This window comes from Meriones unguiculatus, chromosome X, assembly GCF_030254825.1.
Source record: "Meriones unguiculatus strain TT.TT164.6M chromosome X, Bangor_MerUng_6.1, whole genome shotgun sequence".
Classification (NCBI taxonomy): domain Eukaryota; kingdom Metazoa; phylum Chordata; class Mammalia; order Rodentia; family Muridae; genus Meriones; species Meriones unguiculatus.
This window is the reverse complement of record NC_083369.1, coordinates 97,438,281-97,446,298: the sequence shown is the minus strand read 5'-3', so window position 1 is coordinate 97,446,298 and position 8,018 is coordinate 97,438,281. Positions and strand designations below refer to the sequence as shown.

Sequence of the window (8,018 nt, the reverse complement as noted above, 5' to 3'; positions counted from 1 at the left end):
AAGATAAAACCACCTAAGAAAAAACTATGGCATATACACATGAACAAAAGCTCTTGCCTCCATCTTGATTTTCTTGTAGTGTATTAATACTCTTAGAGGTAATATGTTTTAATGACTGCATTTTGAACAAATAGACAAAGTTTCATATACCTGAGTATTTCAGATAGTTTTTAAAAATCTAAATGCAGTAACACTAAGAAATAAGCATAATGTAATGCCAAGGAAGCAGAATCAGGGACTACGTTTTTTAGAAAAAGGGCAGTACACATTGCTTCTGGTGTCCTACCAGAATTGATGTTAAGACCCTATTGATGAAAACAGCACACCCCTTGCTCACAGTACATGGGCAAATCAAGCTGGTCCTGACTGGAAACTTCCTTCCCACTAGTTAGTTTTCACAGTACTGGAAAGTGCTCTATAGCTTGCTATGGAGAAAATGTCTTGAGCACTGTTAAATAGCTGTCCAGATATGACCATGGGTACAATAGTAGCATGAATGTTGTGGGCATAACCAACTACTTCCTAGTTGGGCTTAAGGCCCATTCCACAAGAGGAAATGTACACCTACTGGTTACAATTCTGACCAAAACCTATGGCTGTGGAGCTCATAGACCGTAGGGTAAACTTACTATATTTTATGAAACGAGCACAGCACCAAACTAACCTCTAGATACATATTTTAGTATGTGATTACTGCAGCTGTCCTTTCTCCTTAGAGACTCTTCCTTGTACAGTGAACAGTGATTAAAGAAGAAACTTGCCACTGGTCAAAATGCTGAGATTTAAGTCATAAATGGGACATCTATATCCCACCCTTCAACCCAAGTCTCAGAGACCATTGTGAAAGAGGTGTGGGGAAGGTTGTGAGAGCCAGAGACTGGGCAGGGCTTGAGTGAAAGTTTTTCTGGGACATGTCAGGATTGATGCACTTATGAACTCACAGAAGCTGTGGTTGCCTACGTAAGATCCAGCCAGACAACATTCCAGCATGGAGGAGGGAGGGGCTCACAACCCCCTATCCCTAACTGAAAAGTTACTGACAGTTGATGGCTAGCGATTGAAGGAGAGTTCATTTTCTTTAGCAGTGCGGTCCCTGTTAGATTGACCATACTTTAGTGCTTGGCCCCACACCCATATGAATAGAGGTAGTACAAACTGGACTCAGCTGGTTATGAAGAATAAGAAGTTGTGAAGTTGGAAGAGGTTGAAAGATGTGGCAGACCTGGGAAGAGTTAGGGGGAGGAGTAGCGTATGAGTATAATAAAAATACAATGTATATATGTATGAAATTCTCAAACAATTAAAAATATACTTAAAAATAGAAAAATAAAGTGGTGGCAGAGAAATATGAAATGACTAACTATATGAGCTGACATTAAATCTATTACTCACTGGGAGAAATTCTCTTTCACAAGAGAAGATTTACATGTCAGAAACTGAAACCTTGTAAAGACATACACAGGTCTCAGTACAACCACAGGTGAAAATATCAAAAGTGCCAAGTACTACAAAGCCAGAGGAACTCTGTACCTTACAAATGGCAAATACTTCTTTTTACCTCTACCTACAAGCTAGTTAGTATACTTACCATTAGTGTTTTCTCTTCCACAACAGGCCATCGTCTTAGATCAATGGTTTGCTTGGACCTTTAGCTTAAAACTTACACTATCATTTTTGCTTTGTATGTCCCAGTCTGCTAAAGGTGTTCTACAGACATATTACAATCAGCTCTTTATTTGGTGGGTAGTCACAACAACCTTAAAGTTACATTTCAACCTTTAGCTCCCACAAGAGCAAGTCAAAGAAAAGTTAAATCTCTGGCCATAAACCACAAATAAAAGATTTAAAAGATTCCATGAAAGGCAACAAAAACTAGGTAGACAACAAAGGATATGGCTAAAACTGGATGTACGGGTTAGAAGAAGTGTTAGTAGTTAAAAGTGTGTACTGCTCCATGTTCGGCTCCCAACACTCATATCAGGCAACTCACAGGTATGTGTAACTCCAGACCTGAGGAGACAGATCAGATATCTCTAGCCTGCTAATGCACATGAAAACACACACACACACACACACACACACACACACACACAGAAATAAAATAAATCTCAAACATTACAAGCTATTGCCATGGCTCCTGGTTATTATCCAGAACTTGATGGAAAGATCCTATTGTTGAAAATAGCACATACTAGAATCACAGAACATGGGAAAATCAAGCTGGTACTGACTTCATCTTTAGTGGCTAGCTTTCATAGTGCTGGAAGGAACTATGCATATTACCAGGGAGGAATGTAATCATCATTCCTACCCAGAAGGGTACTGTAGTACCCTGTGAACTACAGTAATGATAGGCTTATTCCACTGGTACAATAGAAGCAAAAATATTACAGGAGTAACTGTGGTGGTTTGAATGAGAATGGCCTCCACAGGTGCATATGTCGAATACTTGGTCTTCAGTTGGTGGAAGTGTTTGGGAAAGATTACACACTATGGCCTTGCTGAAAGAGGTGTGTCACTGTAGGAAGGCTTTGAGGTTTCAAAAGAGTTGCACTGTCTTAGTTACTACACTATTGTTGGGACAAAACTCCATCATCAAGGCAACGTATAATAGAAAGCATATACTTGAGCTTATAATTTCAGACAGTTAGAATCCGTGATGGTGGAACAAAAACGTGGGAAAAGGAACAGCTGAGAGCTCACATACTGATCTGCAAGGAAGAGACAAAGGGCACACAGGGAATGACTATGGTATTTTGAAAACACAAAGGCATTCTCAATCAAATTACCACATTCCACTCACTTGCTTTCATAAGCTCATGGCCATAATTATTATTTATTTATTTTTGTTTTTCAAGACAGGGTTTCTCTGTGTAACAGTCCTGGCTGTTCTGGACCCACTTTGTAGATCAGGCTGACCTTGAACTCACAGAGATCCACCTGCCTCTGCCTCCCCGAGTGCTGGAATTATAAGCGTGTACCACTGTGCCTGGCTCACCTGGCCATAACTTAATGCAAAATGCATTTAGTCTAACTTCAAAAGTCCCAATAGTCTTTCTCTCTCGAGACTGTTTAATAGTAGAAAGTTCAAAGTCTCTCTGAAACTCAAGGCAATCTCTTAATTGTAACCCCTGTACAATAAAAAAGCAGATTATATACTTTAACTTTCAACATACAGTGGCACAGAATATACATTACCATTCCCCATGCAAGGAATTGGGGGCATGGTAAGGAAATACTGGACTAAAGCAAGATTGAAGTCTGCAGTGCAAACTCTAAATCCTTAAACGCTCCACACTTCTGGCTTTGCTAGTCAACATGGTTTTCTTTCTTGGGGCTGGTTCAGCTCCTCATGTGGAGCTCTCCTTGGCAGACATTCTATGGCTCAGGTGTTTAAGGTTGGTCTGATGTGTGTTACTGGCCCTCAAGATCTGGTTACACCTATCCTTGTTTTGTAAACCTGCCTAAAACATACCTGATCCGGTGATTAAACAGTGTATACCTAGGCAGGACAAAATGGGATAGGCATGACTAGGTTTCCCAAGCTTTGCTCAAGAGAAAATCACAGGAAACAGAAGAGAGGAGGAAGAAGGATACCACGATGGGTTAGCGTAGAGAAGAAACCACGTGGGCCAAAAGAAAGGACTCCAATAATGTCGTGGAAAGGCCAATATGAAGAACAAAAGCAAGTACCATATGATTATGTATGGAAGTTAGACCAGATGAGGAGGATTAAGGTAGATGGCATTGGATAGGGGCTGGGAGATGGATGGTGAGGATATTGAGACAGTGTAGGTGAAATATCTGCCTGGCCCAATGTAAATAAGGCAATTATAAATCTAACAGGTGTCTGTGTCTTATTATTTGTGATAGCAGGTTAAATAATATGATAATCTTAGGGCTAATAATAAACTTTATATAGCCCAACACTTATTTTTTACTTATTACAACGCTCGGGCATCTATAGCATTTTGGGGTCTGCAACATAATCCACTCTTCAGTTTAAGAGCCTGATGCCTCCATGCAAAGAATTACCTGCCCCATGCCTATCCTCAGAAGTTCTCCTTAACCATTGAGGATGATTCCATAAATCCTTTACTCATGTATCCTTCAGGACTCTAAGGTCAGAACCATGTGACAATACTGCCAAGATGAACCCTGAATCCCTTGAATTCCTTGAACCATATTTGCAACAGCTTTGATTTGTTGTTGTTTTTAGAAACAAATTTTCATAGGCCTTTTCTTTTCATAAATTGTGGGATCATCTGGGTTGGATCTTGCCCAGAGGTCACCTCTCACTTCATCCCAATACAGACTAGGCCTCACCTTGATCTCCTTATCTCTTTCTGCACAAGCCTTGAATCCAATATCAGATTTCCCAGTACTCTTTTTCTCTTCAAGCTGCACATTTTTTTATCCTCCTTTCCTGACTTTCTCTCGTTTTCATTGTAGGCCTACATACAAGTGATTACTAATAACCATTTGACAGAGTCAATATTGGGCTAGCCATGACCTTGTTCCACCATCATGGATTCTAACCCTTTGGAACTGTAATCACAATTAAACCATTTTTTAATAAGTTGTTAGGTCACAGTGTTTCTTCACAGCCATAGAAAACTAAGACAGTAAGCAACAACTTTCTGATTCTAGTTAAAGCCTACTCCAAAAGACAAAATTCATGTCTGCTACCATTAACAGAAGAACATAGAGGCTATCTAGGTCATAGTAGGCCCTAGTGGAGAATCTACTGCCAAATGGGCATAGTATTAAACCAACTTATTAAAACTTTATACCCATAGAGATAAGTGCATCTCTGAACCCTTATTAGAGAAGCTTTTTCTTGTAGTAAAGGATGGTGTCCAGAGACCCACAAGTGGACAATGTACAGAAAATTCGAGATTGCAGAATAGTCATCCCTAAATGGGACAGTTATGCCACACTTCTGTGTCTCAAAGCTCAGGGATCATTTCAGAAGAGGAAGAGGAAATATTATAAGACACAAGGCTGTGGATGACTAAAGCAAAAATGTTTTTTGGACACAACATGGTAATTGCCCACGTGAACTGACATTGGCAGTGACTTCATGAACAAGACCTGCACAAGATCAAGGCAGACAAAACCCTAGGGGAAAGAGGTCAGGAAGTCCCTCCCTTAACTGAGGCAATTGATGCTATTGGAAGAATGAGAATCATATTTCTTCAGGGGTGTGGGTCCTGACAGGTTACCCATGCATGTATGAAATTCTTATTTATTAATAAATAAAATCTAGAAATGGGTGGCTCAGTGGGTAAAGGCACTGCCTAACTTGACAATCTGAGTTCAATCCCTGGAACACACATGGTGAAAAGAGAGTACCAAACCACACAAGTTGTTCTTTGACCTTCACATGTGCTCTATACCACGTGCATGGTCACAGAAAGACAACAAATAAACAAATAATTGTAAAACAAACAAACAAAACGAAAAAAAGTAAACCTGGAAATGATGTCCAACATAGTACTCTTTTTTTCACACATACTTAAACTTTTCTTAAATTGTTAAGCTCTTAAAAGTTAGAGACTCAACTAAATTAAGACTATCCTTGAATTGTGTTTGCAGCTATCGCTGCGCCGCGGCCAGCCAGCGCAGCCGCGCCAGCGCCACCGCGGCTGCTCTCTCTCTAACGCCAGCGCCACCGCGCCAGCGCCACCGCGGCTGCTCTCTCTCTAACGCCAGCGCCGCCTCTCGCTTGCCTTGCTCCAGCTGAAGGAGAAGGGGGCTAAGTAAGGAGGTGCCCTTACCATGGCTCGTACAAAGCAGCCGGCCAGCAAATCCACCGGTGGTAAAGGGCCCAGGAAAAAAACTGGCTACAAAAGCCTCTGGCAAGAGTGCGCACTCTACTGGAGGGGTGAAGAAACCTCATCGTTACAGGCCTGGTACTGTGGCACTGCGTGAAATCAGACGCTATCAGAAGTCCACTGAACTTCTCATTCGCAAGCTCCCCTTCCAGCGTCTGGTGCGAGAAATTGCTCAGGACTTCAAAATAAGATCTGCGCTTCCAGAGTGCAGCTTTGCAGGAGGCAAGTGAGGCCTATCTGGCTGGCCTTTTTGAAGATACCAACCTGTGTGCTATCCATGCCAAACGTGTAACTGTTATGCCAAAAGATATCCAGCTAGCACGCCACATACGCGGAGAGCGTGCTTAAGAGTCCACTATGAGGGGAAACATTTCATTCTCAAAAAAAAAAGGTTTTTTTTTTTTTTTTTCCTCTTCTTCCAGTTATCAGTAGTTCTGAATGTTAGATATTTTTTCCATGAGGTCAAAAGGTACCTATGTATATGATTGCGAGTGGAAAAATAAGGGACTGAAATTGGCAGTTTTTCCATTTTCATTTGTGTGTGAATTTTTAATATAAATGCAAGATGTAAAGCATTAATGCAAGCAAAATGTTTCAGTGAACACATTTCAACAGTTCAACTTTATAACAATTATAAATAAACCTGTTAAAATGATCTGGATAATGCCAGCATTTGGATTTTTTTTTAAATAAGTAAATTTCTTATTGATGGCCAAAAAAAAAAAGACAATCCTTTCAGAGACCATTTTAACAGTTCAAGAGTCAACTAAACTGTTTAACTTGTCACAGCTAGAAATAGTATATGTACACAGCAAAAGATGTCTTGGTGGGTACTGGGGAAAAACTGTTTATATAGTTAGCAAGAAGAATGGACAGTGTTGAGATGTTGAGATAACAATTGAATATATAGATACAAAATTTGTTCCATGTTCCACGATTCTAGTACCTGGCATCTTCAGCGTCTGAGTCTAGTACCTGGCATCTAAACCATCAAGGAGTAAAAAAGAGTAAAAAGGAGAATTGGCAATACCATGTAATGTTGGAGATATTATTGATCTTTGTTTGTTTTATTTAAGAGAGTTTCAGATTTTTTTTTCTATGTAACTCAAGCAGACCTGAATTCACAACCCTCCTGTCTTGGTCTTCATTGCGGTCATATTTTTAATGTAGCTGGCAGATTAAAGGAAATGTTTGGGCTGGGGGGGCTTTCTGAAGAGCTTTGAACAACCAATGAGTCATTTCTTTGGTTAAATAAATTCCTCTAAATTTAATTTGTCTAATGTCTTTAAAATTTCAACAAGCTTGACTAAAGAATAAACACTATTAAATGATTTTTAACCACAACAACAAAAACAATAAAGACACTATCCAAAAGTTATTTGCAAGTCTTCATAATAGGACCAACAAAATATATCATGAGGGTAAGGGAGCTTGCTGTGAAGCCTGACAACTTGAGTTTAACCTTTGGGACCCACATGGTGAAAAGACTAGACTGACTCCCTCTAGTTGTCTTCTTAGCTTCAAATGTGGGCTATAGACACATATATACAAAACAAATGAATATATACATGAACTCTCATTTTATAATCTTTGAAAGCCTAAATGCTGAGGTGTTAAATGACAGTTGTGTGGAGTAACTTTAATTTGGAACAACTGAATTGAGGAGATAAGAAAATGATTTTTGCTAAATAGAAAAATGATTTAATTTGTGTGTGTGTGTGTGTGTGTGTGTGTGCAAAAAGAGAACGTTGGACCCATTGGAGCTGAAGTTACTGGTGGTTGTGAGCCACCAGATGTAGGTAGTGGAAACTGAACCCTTGTTCTTTGCAAGAGCAGCAAATGTTCTTAACCAATGAGCAATTTCTTCAGCCTCTATTTTTCTTAAAATTATTACATACATTATATATGTACATGTGTGTATGTGCACCATATATGTGTATATTATATGTATATAAAACTATAGTATATATAATAAACTATACTTAGCATATATAATATTATACTTTTATTGTATACATATTATATTGTGTGTGAGACTATGCTTCATGCCTGTGGATGCCCAGTGAGACCAGAGGAAGGTGTGGAGTTCTCTGGCTGGGGCTGGAGCTCCAGGAGGTTGTGAAGGTGCTTGATGTGGGTGCTGAGAACTCAACTCAGGAATTCTGGAAGAGCCGCAAGTGC

The 8,018-nt window shown here is 39.7% G+C and overlaps 1 pseudogene; it reads left to right on the top strand.

The window, feature by feature from the left end:
- The first annotated feature begins 5,781 nt into the window (after positions 1-5,781).
- LOC110540451 (histone H3.3A-like) lies at positions 5,782-6,221 on the top strand (annotated as a pseudogene).
- Positions 6,222-8,018: the final 1,797 nt, after the last annotated feature.